The following is a 10,979-nucleotide window of genomic DNA, read 5'->3' as shown; positions in this document are numbered from 1 at the left end:
AACACCACCTAATCAACTAAACCATGCAATCAAGCACTCTATCAAGTCCCCTCCTGAACACCTCCAATGATGGTGACTCCACCACCTCCCTGGGCAGCCCATTCCAATGGGCAATCACTCTCTCTCTGTAGAACTTCTTCCTAACCTCCAGCCTAAACCTCCCGTGATGCAGCTTGAGACTGTGTCCTCTTGTTCTGGTGCTGGTTGCCTGGGAGAAGAGACCAACCTCTGCCTGTCTACAACGTCCCTCAAGGTAAACTCCTGAGCTAGTTCCTAATGTACAGAACAGATTTCTTGTAGGCCCCCTTCAAGTAGTGAACGGCTGCAGCGAGGTCTCCCTGGAGTCATCTCTTCTGAACAACCCCAAATCTCTCAGCATTTCTTCACAGCAGAGGTGTTCCAGCCCTCTGATCATTTTGGTGGCCCTTCTCTGGATGTAGAAGGCTGCTGAGCTGGTCAGGGAAGACTTGTCCTTGGCAAAGCCACGTTGGTCATCTCAAATCACCATCTTGTCCTGCATGTGCCTTAAGACAGCTTCTAGGAAGATCTGTTGCTGACCTTTTGTGACCGTTTCAACCCACCACACCTTTGCAGACACAGAGGTGAGGCTGACAGGGCACAGGTTGTCAGGGTACAGTGAGTCCTCTCTGAGTACAGTGTTTTCATTTCTCCAGTCATTACATAAGCTGTGTGTGCTGACAGAGCCACCATCAACAGAAGGCTCACTGGTGGCCGGGAAGCTTACAGCACACCAACCAGCAGCACTGCCGCTGCTGCTGTATGTTAGGAATGTCACAAGCCTGCAGCGCTGCTGGCATTCCTTTGCTTGGCAGTCAGGTCCTTGGCTTACACTTTGGCATTAGCAAACATTTGGTGCTTTATCTGTTTTCAATAAGGCAAACCAGCATCTTCTTTTTTATTTATTTATTTTTTGCATAGCAGCTGGGTTATTTAGAAGTGCTTCTAGTGGCAAACCAAGCTCCACTGGATCCATCACAATCAGGAGTTGGGTAGTAATCACCTGTGTGCTTGATGATTATTCCTAGGATGCTGTCCCAAAGCAGGGCTCATCACAGGGCTGCAGATACAAAGATGTGATTTATTCCAAACATTGCTGTGTGCATGTCAGGGGTTCTCTGTACCAGACAGGAATACAAGAAATTATTATTATTATTGCAGGTGTTCATGCCACAGGTTTTCTTGTTTTCCCTTCCACACAGACCACAGCTACATGGGTTACACAAGGCCTTTGCTAAGCCACATCGATTCACAGCACTAAAGTCACTTTAATTAATGGAATAGAGATTAATTGATCACAGAATCACAGAATCACCAAGGTTGGAGGAGACCTCAAAGATCATCTGGTCCAACCTGTCACCACAGACCTCATGACTAGACCATGGCACCAAGTGCCACGTCCAATCCCCTCTTGAACACCTCCAGGGATGGTGACTCCACCACCTCCCTGGGCAGCACATCCCAATGGTGAACGACTCTCTCGGTGAAGAACTTTCTCCTCACCTCCAGCCTAAACTTCCCCTGGCACAGCTTGTGACTGTGTCCTCCTGTTCTGGTGCTGGTTGCTAGAGAAGAGACCAACCCCCTCCTGGCTACAGGACTGAAGAATAAATGCAATTATCCACTGCTGCATTTCAGCTCTTGGCACTTAAAAGATAAGTTACTCCGAACTCTATGTACAAATCCTTCCTATGGCTAATTGGCAAGTGGGCAATCAGCAACAATAATTAACCTCTTTGTCTCTTTCCAGAGACAGCTCGTTATCCCTAAATGGTAGCGTGAGGAGATAGAAAAAACGATGCCTTCATTCAAGAAGCAGGGAGGGAATAGAAATTTGCCTTCTTACGGTATTGCAGTTTCCAGCTCAGTCTCTGCCTCTATCTAGCGACGGACACAGGCAGCCAGGCTGCCGCTCCGCGGGGCTCCCGCTGGGCTGTGATGCGCAGCTCACCGCCGAGGGAAGGAACGGTCGGGCCTCGCTGACGGCCGGCGGAAAGAATGCCACTGCCTGTGTCACACCTGGCCAGCAGCCAGGGCTGAGCCACCGCTGCTGACAAAGGCCAGCGCTCACCAGGGACCCGGGCGTCCTACCAAGGGAACTAAGTGAGGAATTCTAGCTGCAGTGTGGCGAGCTGCCTGCCTGCCTCTCAAACACAGAGCAGGGCCAGGGGGTTATAAATAAAGGCAGGGCTGCAGATTATAATGGGAGATAGTAAGGAACTCTCTTGGAGGCACTTGTGGAGTTCATCTGCAATGCACTTGGGTCTTACTGCAAGCTATTTTTAGGAGTGGCTGTTAAATAAGGAATTCTATGCTAACACACTGACCAGTGTGATTCAGTACCTGCTTCCAGAACCTCTGGTGAGAGAGGATTGAAGGACTAATGGGGTGGTGCCTCTGGTCCAGCTACTGCACAGGACTTGTGCTCTGCTCCGGAGGACGTGCAGCCCCAAGCATTTGTCCTTCTTTGGTCTCAGATGATGATCTTTACAGATTCCTGCCCTTGCTCACTTGTGGCATTCCAGCTCACCCCTGCCTTGGTAACTGGGACAGTTCCTCACTCAAGTTCTCTGAACAATCTGCACCTAGCTGTTAGTCGTTCAAGCACCCACCTGAGATCTCTGACATTCTGTCTACTGGAATTCTACAAATGGTGTTGTAGAATGTGTCCAGAGAAGGACAACAAAGCTGGTGAGGGGTCTGGAGCACAAGCCCTATGAGGAGAGGCTGAGGGAGCTGGGGATGTTTAGCCTGGAGAAGAGGAGGCTCAGGGGAGACCATATTGATGTCTACCACCTGAAGGGTGGCTATAGCCAAGTGGGTGTCTCTTCTCCCAGGCAACCAGTGACAGAATGAGAGGACACAGTCTCAAGCTGCACCAGGGGAAGTTTGGGCTGGATGTTAGGAAGAAATTCTTCACAAAAAGAGAGATTGGCCATTGGAATGGGCTGCCCAGGGAGGTGGTGGAGTCACTATCCCAGATTGTGCTCTAGCAACATGTATGAGTTTTGCTTTAGTGCCAGATGTGGTAACAACAGTGAGAACTTAGCCAGGTGGTGATGGGAGTAGTGTCCTCAGTGTGGGACAAATCAGAGATTTAACTGTGTCCAGTTCTGGGCCCCTCAGTTTAGGAAGGATGTTGACTTGCTGGAACGTGTCCAGAGATGGGCAACAAAGTTGGTGAGGGGTTTGGAACACAAGCCCTATGAGAGGCTGAGGGAGCTGGGGTTGCTTAGCCTGGAGGAGACTCAGGGGTGACAACTACCTGAAGGGAGGTTGTAGACAGGCAGATGTTGGTCTCTTCTCCCAGGCAGCCAGCACCAGAACAAGAGGACACAGTCTCAGGCTGCACCAGGGGAGGTTTAGGTTGGATGTTAGGAAGAAGTTCTATACAGAGAGAGTGATTGCCCATTGGAATGGGCTGCCCAGGGAGGTGGTGGAGTCACCATCATTGGAGGTGTTCAGGAGGAGACTTGATGGGGTGCTTGGTGCCATGGTTTAGTTGATTAGGTGGGTTGGATTGGTTGATGGGTTGAAGGTGATGATCTTGAAGGTCTCTTCCAACCTGGTTTATTCTATTCTATTTTTGGCTGATAGAATTAAAGTTGATGAAACAGACTAAATTAGCCTACACACGATAGGTAGCCTCAGGGTTGACATGGGAGCTTCTCCTGCCCATCTGAACCATTGAACAGCTTGGATCCTGTTCCTAATGTTGGCCATGAGAAGAGAATGTTGGTTCCTATCATGGAAATGAAGAACCATTCTTTCCCGCTGGTCTCCAAACAACAGATCCACAAAGACATTCGATGCTCTAAGCCTGGACTAGGTTTTAACACACTGAATGGCATGGTATTAAAACAGTGGTGATCTTTAAAGGACAGAAGGTTACTGTCCTGTGTCCCACTGTCTTTGCTTCAGAACAAGAACAGTGACTACTTCATTCTGTTGCCAGATGTATCACCAATTCCCCTCTGTAAGGAAGCTAGCCCTTTTGGTTAATGATGGCATTCAATAGTAGTAAATCCATCTATAGCCACTGCAGAAACCACCCTGGCTCAGCTGGGTTTTTCTTACTTCTCTCCAAAGATTTTCAACAGCATCCAGTCTGAAAACACTGCAAACATTGCTTGTTTTGGAAGACCCACAAATATGACTGGCTTCATACCACACAAAATGCAGGGTGCTATTACCCACTTATTTATAACCACCTCATCTGGCCATGGAAGGCTGAATCCCTTAAAAAAAAAAAAAAAGAAAAAGAAGAAAGAAAAGAAAAATAAAGTCACAGAAGTGACAGGAATCTCTATAAACTTTGCTCTCTAGGAGACATAACAATAACAAATTAGGAAGTTTTTGGTCTTGAATTGGTTCAAACTATTTTGGGTGCAGTTCTGCTGCTCTGTCTTTCAGGTATCTAAGTGTTATAAAAGGTCTTTTTTTCTCATTTCATCAAAGAAAGGTAAGAAAGGTGCACAGTGTGCAGCTGAGTGTAGCTATCAGTAGCTTCTGTTAACTGCTGCTTTCCATCTCAAGTCCCAACAGAAGCCTCCTTTACAACTTCTGCTGCCCGACTCCTTTTCCAAAACACAATCAGTGCACAGCTTTAAATGTGCCTCCTCCTCCTCTTTATCTTAACTTGCTGGGTTTACATTTTTTAGATTGCCCATGTCAGTCTTCAGAGAGTGAGCGAGGCAAGTGGATTTTCTTGTCTCACTTTGTTTCTTCGTCTTTTAGTTTCCCACAGCATGGTTGCTGTCAAGAACCCCACCTAGTCTGGACCAATGCCAGCAGATCATGCTGAGGTTCTGTCCAAATGGGGGTATTCAGGGAGCTGCAGTGCTAGGCAAGAAGAAAGGTTTTGTGCTGTTGCCTTGGGGTGCATTCTAATAGGAAATATTCCTAAAATATAATGGGCACTATCCAGGGAGCTTTCCCAAAGCAGCCAAGCAGCGCTTTCAGACGGGTCAGCTGAAGTAGCAGTTGAAGCGGCTTCACCAAAAGGGTACAGTGTGGCAGCCCAAAAGGGCAGATGATTATCAAAACAAAACCACATCAGACCCCAAGGAAACCATAAAATACAGACATTTAGAAAATTATAGACTTGAGGGACTTGTCCCACTTGAGTTGATCTGGGGGGGAAAAAAAACAAACAACCAGAGACAGGCTTGTGTTACAACAGTCTACAGATGATGTTGAAACTGACTTTGGGACAAGCCAAGCATTATTGTAGCTGAAAAACCTGAGTATTTTATTCCTTTTGGAGCCAGGGATTCCTTCTGGAGCTAGAGATTCCTTGTGTCCTAGCGATGCTTTCATGCCTTGAGATGCTGGTGCATCAGTTAAGGCTAGAGGCTGCTTTTGCACACTGCTTCAGGACGTGTTTGGAGCACCTGACATGAGGGAAAGAGACATTTGATAGTTGATAAACTTGACTCTAGACCAGGGTGAGTTGACTACACATGCACAGCCGAGTTGCCTAACCACAGTTTAGACACTAAGAAGGTTTTGAACATTGGTGATTGTTTAGATTGTGTGCTTCGAGGGCCTTTGCAAGACACGGTAATCTAACTGCATATCTGCTTCACCTCGCAGCATCACTTTCACCAGCCTTCTGCACCTACTGAGGGAATGGCACTGGTGGTGTCGTGATCTTATCATGGAGAAAACTGAGTGACTACAAGGCAGCTTTCATTGATCCTCATTACCTGTCGCTGAAACATTGTTCCAAAGCACTGAGATGCGATTGCTTTTCAAACCAAAAGTCACTGTTTTTTCTCATCTACCAAATTCTGACAAGAAAAGTCAGAGACCTCTGGTAATGGTCTCTATAAACCTTTAAACCTGGGTGGTGGTGGTGAATCTTGTAAGTTGTGCATTTATTGATTTTCAGAATGGAGAAAATGAGCTAATTAGGGAAGTTTGCAGCTGGCAGGGACATTTTCCCTTACAGAAGAAAAGTATAAAGTGAAGTGTATTATAAAGTAGTTCTCATAACCCCAAAGATACAGCTGTGCTTTAAAAACAGGGGAAAATGTAATTCCCTAATTTAGCTTGGTAACAGCTACTTTCTCTTGGCTTTTGGCCCAGAATACGCCCACTCCTTCTGCAGAAACAGTGTGGCAACCTCTACAAGAGAAAGTGTTGCAGAGAGGCAAACCATGACATGCTCATCATAAACCTGACACAGGTAAGGATGGCTGCCCGCAGCAACCCACGATAGAAACCTGCATGGATCTGTGCAAAAAGAGTCATCCCTTGGTAGTAAACCCAGCTCAGTCTTCAGAGCATTGGCACTCCTGGCCTGAGAGCATGTTTGAGCACCAGTCTGGAAAGGATCTCCCGAAGTCCTGAGAATCTGAGTAAGGTAACTGCTGACTAAATGTTCTGAATGTCCACATCCTAATTGAGAACAAGAAAAATGTTGTCTCAATCAAGAGTTTGTCCCCTTGCACATCTCAGCAGAAACTCTGTCCATATAATGCTGCAGTGGAAGATGAGCTGCTGCACAACACAAGAGCCCCTGGAACTCCCGCTTCCATCTAACACAGGTGAGTGTTTCCATTGTGCTTTTAGCTTTTCATGGACTCACAGAATGTACTGGGTTGGAAGAGACCCACAAAGGTCATCTTGTCCAACCTCCCTGCAGTGAGCGGGAACATCTTTAACTTGATCACATTGCTCAGGGCCCCATCAAGTTTGACCCTGAATGTCTCCAGGGATCACAGTATCACAGTATCACAGTAACTAAGGTTGGAAGAGACCCCAAGGATCATCAAGTCCAACCTGCTCCAACAGACCTCACAACCAGACCATAGCACCAAGCGCCACGCCCAATCTCCCCCTGAACACCTCCAGGGACGGCGATGATGCCTCCACCACCACTCTGGGCAACCTGTTCCAGTAATTCACAATCCTCGCTGTGAAGAACTGCCTCTTGATGTCCAGCTTAAATCTGCTCTAATTTCAAACCATTGCCCCTCATCCTATCACCACAGGCCTTTGTAAACAGTCCCTCTGCAGCCTTCCTGCAGATCACCTTCAGATACTGAAACATAGCTAAAGATCTCTGTGGTGCCTTCTCTTCTCCAAGTTAAACAACCCCAGCTCCCTCAGCCTGTCCTCATAGCAGAGGTGCTCCAGCCCTCTGATCATTCTTGTGGTCCTCTGGACCTTCTCCATCAGGTCCGTGTCCTTCCTGTGTTGAGGGCTGCAGAGCTGGATGCAGCACTGCAGGTGAGGTCTCACCACAGCAGTGGCAGTCAACTCTCTCATCCTGCTCAACAGGCTTCTTTTGATGCAGCCCAGGACAGAGCTGGCCTCTGGCCTGTTAGTGCACATTGCTGGCTCATGGAACTGTTTCAGCTGGAAATAAGATCAAGTCCAACCATCAATCCAACACCAGCATGGCCACTAAACCATGACCCAAAGTGCCATGTCCACACGTTTCTTGAACACCTCCAGGGCCGCTGTTCCCATCCCTGAAGGTGTTACAAGAGGCAGAGATGTGGTGGGGGAATGTGGTGGTTTAGCACCAGACTTCAGGTAGTTAGATAATTGTTGGACTCAATGGTCTTGGAGGTCTTTTCCACTTTAAATGGTTTTACGATTCTGTGGTCACTGTCCAGTCAGTTCCTGATTCCGGTACTGTGGTGCGGCAGGAGGCTGGCCGCTGGTGCTCACTGAACTTGTTCCTGCTGCTTGAGGACGCAGGTTGAGGTAACGAGCTTAGGGCAACGGTCGACACGAATTTCTGACCGCAGAACCGAAGGCCAGGAGGCAGGGGCTCCACCCACGGCCCAGGGCTGCTCCGAGCCCGGCGCCAGGCGGTGATTCCAGTGACGTTCCATCTCCGTGACGAGCCCGGTAAGGAGCAGCACGGCGCCGTGGCGGCCGGGAGAGCCGTTCGAGCCACTCCCCGCGACACTCACCAGCGACGGAGGCGGCCCATGCGCCGCCGCCGGGCACGGAGAGCAGGGGAGAGCAGGGGAGAGCGGTGGCAGCGGGCGCCGTCCCCGGCGGCAGCCCCGCGCCGAGCCCTCGCCGGCGCCCAACCGGCAGCGCGCGGCGGCGCGCGGGGCCGGCAGCACGTGACTGGCGGGCGTGGCACGTGGGGCGGGAAGTGTCGTGAAAATCAACTTCCGGGTGAGGCTGCGCGGCCGCGGCGGCTGTCTGGGAGCCGCTGTCCCGGGGCGGCGGCGGGAGCGGTAACCGCGGCCGGCGCCGCGAGGTGGTGGCGGCAGAGCTCGGAGCGTCCAGCGGTCCCGCCGGCTGCCGGGCGGGTTGCAGTGAAGAGGGGAAGCCGCTCCCAGCCCTCCTCTGCCGGTGGCTGCTCACCGCGTTAGCCTAGCGGGGGGAAGCGGCAGGTGCTGCTTCCAGCTGGGTCATTGCTAACCGGGATTGCGGGGAGTGTAGCTGGCCCCGTGCCGGCCGTGCTGGAGTCTGTTTGCCACGGTTGCTGCAGGTGGTTTCTCGGCGAGGGCTGACTCCTCCAGTGCTGCCCCCAGGCCCTACCTGTGCCCCAGCTGAGGCCCACCAGTATTGATACCCGTGTGCTGTGCTGGCTGCTTTAGCGGTGTAATTTAAGGGTTGCTACCAAGGGAGCTTTAAAAAGTAGCTTAGAAGAACAGCAGTTTCTCTTCCCTGCTCCAGAAAATTGATATACCTGTCAACAGAAGGGGAACGTCGTGAGTAGCTCTGTAGCCTGAGGGTTTGGAAGTCTTGGCTGTGACTTCTCTGCTCTTCCACTTGTGAGGCCAAACTGTGCGGCCAAATTTTCAAGCACTGTCAACAGTCTGAAGCTGTGGGGAATATGTGGTCTGGTGTTTCAAAGGTGCCTGTGTGCCTCATATCCATGACTAAAAATGGAGTTGGGTGCTGAAGTATTTCTGCAAATCTCTCTGAATCTTCAGGCTTCTAAACTGTTTTCAGTGAATCTGGGCTTTCAGGAGTGCCATTTTTGAGGCTTCTCGTGTGTAATAGGGTTGGCTGTATCCCTTTAATACCTCAGCACCTGAGCTTAGCTTCTTTTGCTCTGGGGTGCTGCCCTGATGAACTGTCTGCAGCTTTGTTTTTTTTCTCAGCAGGCTGTAGTTTATTTTATAGGCAGTTTTCTTACTTTAGCAATTCCTTGTGCCTATCAGTTACACTTTGTAAATGCCTTTCTTGCTGCCTTACTGCGGTGTTGCAGTGCATCTGGGTAGTTTTTGCCAGTGCTTGAATGTCTCTTTCTGTAGGCTTGCTGGATTGCTTGTTCTCAGCACTTTCTGGCTGTGTTGCTTTCTCCTACCCTTCATATTTTGCTCTTTTGCATACGTTTTTTAAGCTTAGGGGTTTGTTTTGAGTGCCTCCCTAGCTGTGATTTGTCACTAATGCAGGAAGCTGGCTACTGACTGTTTTCAAATGGTTTATAGGGTAGACAGTGCCTGTTCACGAGTGCAGTGATGAACTCCATGCTGGCAGAAAAGGAAAGGAAATGCCAGCCAGGTGGTACCTGGATGCTGAATGGGAGAGGATTGCAGAGCTTTTTGCAGAACCTTGTAAAGAGGTTCTTGAGAATGAGCTGTAAATTCATTTCATGCTGTTTTGAAAGGAAGATGACTAGGAGAGTAACTTCTGTCCCATGTGCCTCCACGTGTCTTGGCGAACAGCTTCACCAGTAATGCCTTCTGGTCTCAGCCTGGCATGGTACAGCCTCCACACACTGACTCCTTTTACCTTAAAGGTGAGGTGGTGGTTTAATGCAGCTCATCAGAGGAGGTAGGTGGATTTTATACACCCCAGATTGAGACAGTGGACCTGAAGATAGAGTTACTCACCTTTGGACATGTTTTAATCCAAATCTGTACCCTGACCTTTGCTGTTACTCGAGGCATTGATCAGGAGAGCTCTCAATGCAGTTTAAGTGTTTGTGCATTTAATTATGTGCTCCTTGCTTGTATTCTGCATGCCTTGGACACCATGGGCTGTTAGACCAGCTGCTTTGCATTTCTTTGCAATTGACACACCTACTGTCAGAGGCTGCTGAAGAATGTGTGTGCCTGGACAATGGTAGCTGCCTATGTGCTGTCAACTGGTCCTCAGGATGAGGAGGGTTCCATAATTTTGTAGCTGCCAAAGCACAGCTGTGCTGTAATGCACATTTCTTGTCCTTATTGCAGTCCTAAGGACCATGACTGGCACTTTCTAGGTGCTCACAGAACTTCTAGGATATGTTAGCATGCTGTGTGTCTGAGAAGTGGGCCAGATTCCTCCTGCCCTACTGAAAGCCAACTTCCAGGAAAGCCTGCAACACAAAATGGAAGAAGTTTTGTGGTGTGACAGAAACTTTTAGTGACTTTTCAGGCTTAGCAGTTCTCACTGCCTTCTGCCTGTGTTCTTCTAAGTACCTTCAGCTTCACAGGGTGGTTGTGTCAGTCTCCAGTGCTCTCATTTTCTTGTCTGGTTCGTAAACTGCTCTTGTCCCTTTGTGCAGTTTCTGATGCTTAAATCCCCTTAACAAGACAGTTCCTTCTGCTTATGTAAAACCAGTTAGATCATAGTAATGGAGCAAAAGCTGGTTAAGCACTCCTTCAGCTATGTTCTTTCTGTTGTGTAGGGTGCTTTCCCTAGCATGCTAGAGGTTTTGGGGTACAAACAGTGTAAATATGAAGTCATGCAAACTCCATCAACCTTTAAACACATTGTAAGGGGTAGATTTGTTAGGGCCTGGAGAACAGGCATGGTGCCCGAGAAGTGGAGGAAAGCCAATGTCGATGCAGCCTTTGAAAAAGGCAAGAAGGAAAACCCAGGGGACTACAGGCCAGTCAGCCTTGCCTCCGTCCCTGGGAAGGTGATGGAAGAGCTCATTCTGGGCATTTTCTCAAAGCATGTGGAGGAAAAGAAGGCTATCAGGAGTAGTCACCATGGATTCACCAAGAGGAAGTCATGTCTGAATAGTCTGATAGCCTTCTGTGAGGGCA

At 49.1% G+C, this 10,979-nt stretch overlaps 1 protein-coding gene across 1 annotated transcript in view; it reads left to right on the top strand.

Moving 5' to 3' along the window:
* Positions 1-8,256: 8,256 nt before the first annotated feature.
* The window catches only part of CCDC91 (coiled-coil domain containing 91), a 105,027-nt gene continuing 102,304 nt past the window's right edge, over positions 8,257-10,979 (top strand). The window contains exon 1 of the mRNA XM_054173897.1: positions 8,257-8,384. The gene's annotated coding sequence lies outside the window, so the exon portion shown is untranslated. The remainder of the gene's footprint in view (positions 8,385-10,979) is intronic.

Source organism: Dryobates pubescens, chromosome 27 (assembly GCF_014839835.1).
Source record: "Dryobates pubescens isolate bDryPub1 chromosome 27, bDryPub1.pri, whole genome shotgun sequence".
Classification (NCBI taxonomy): Eukaryota; Metazoa; Chordata; class Aves; order Piciformes; family Picidae; genus Dryobates; species Dryobates pubescens.
The sequence above is the reverse complement of the archived record's forward strand: the minus strand, read 5'-3'. Positions and strand labels throughout refer to the sequence as shown.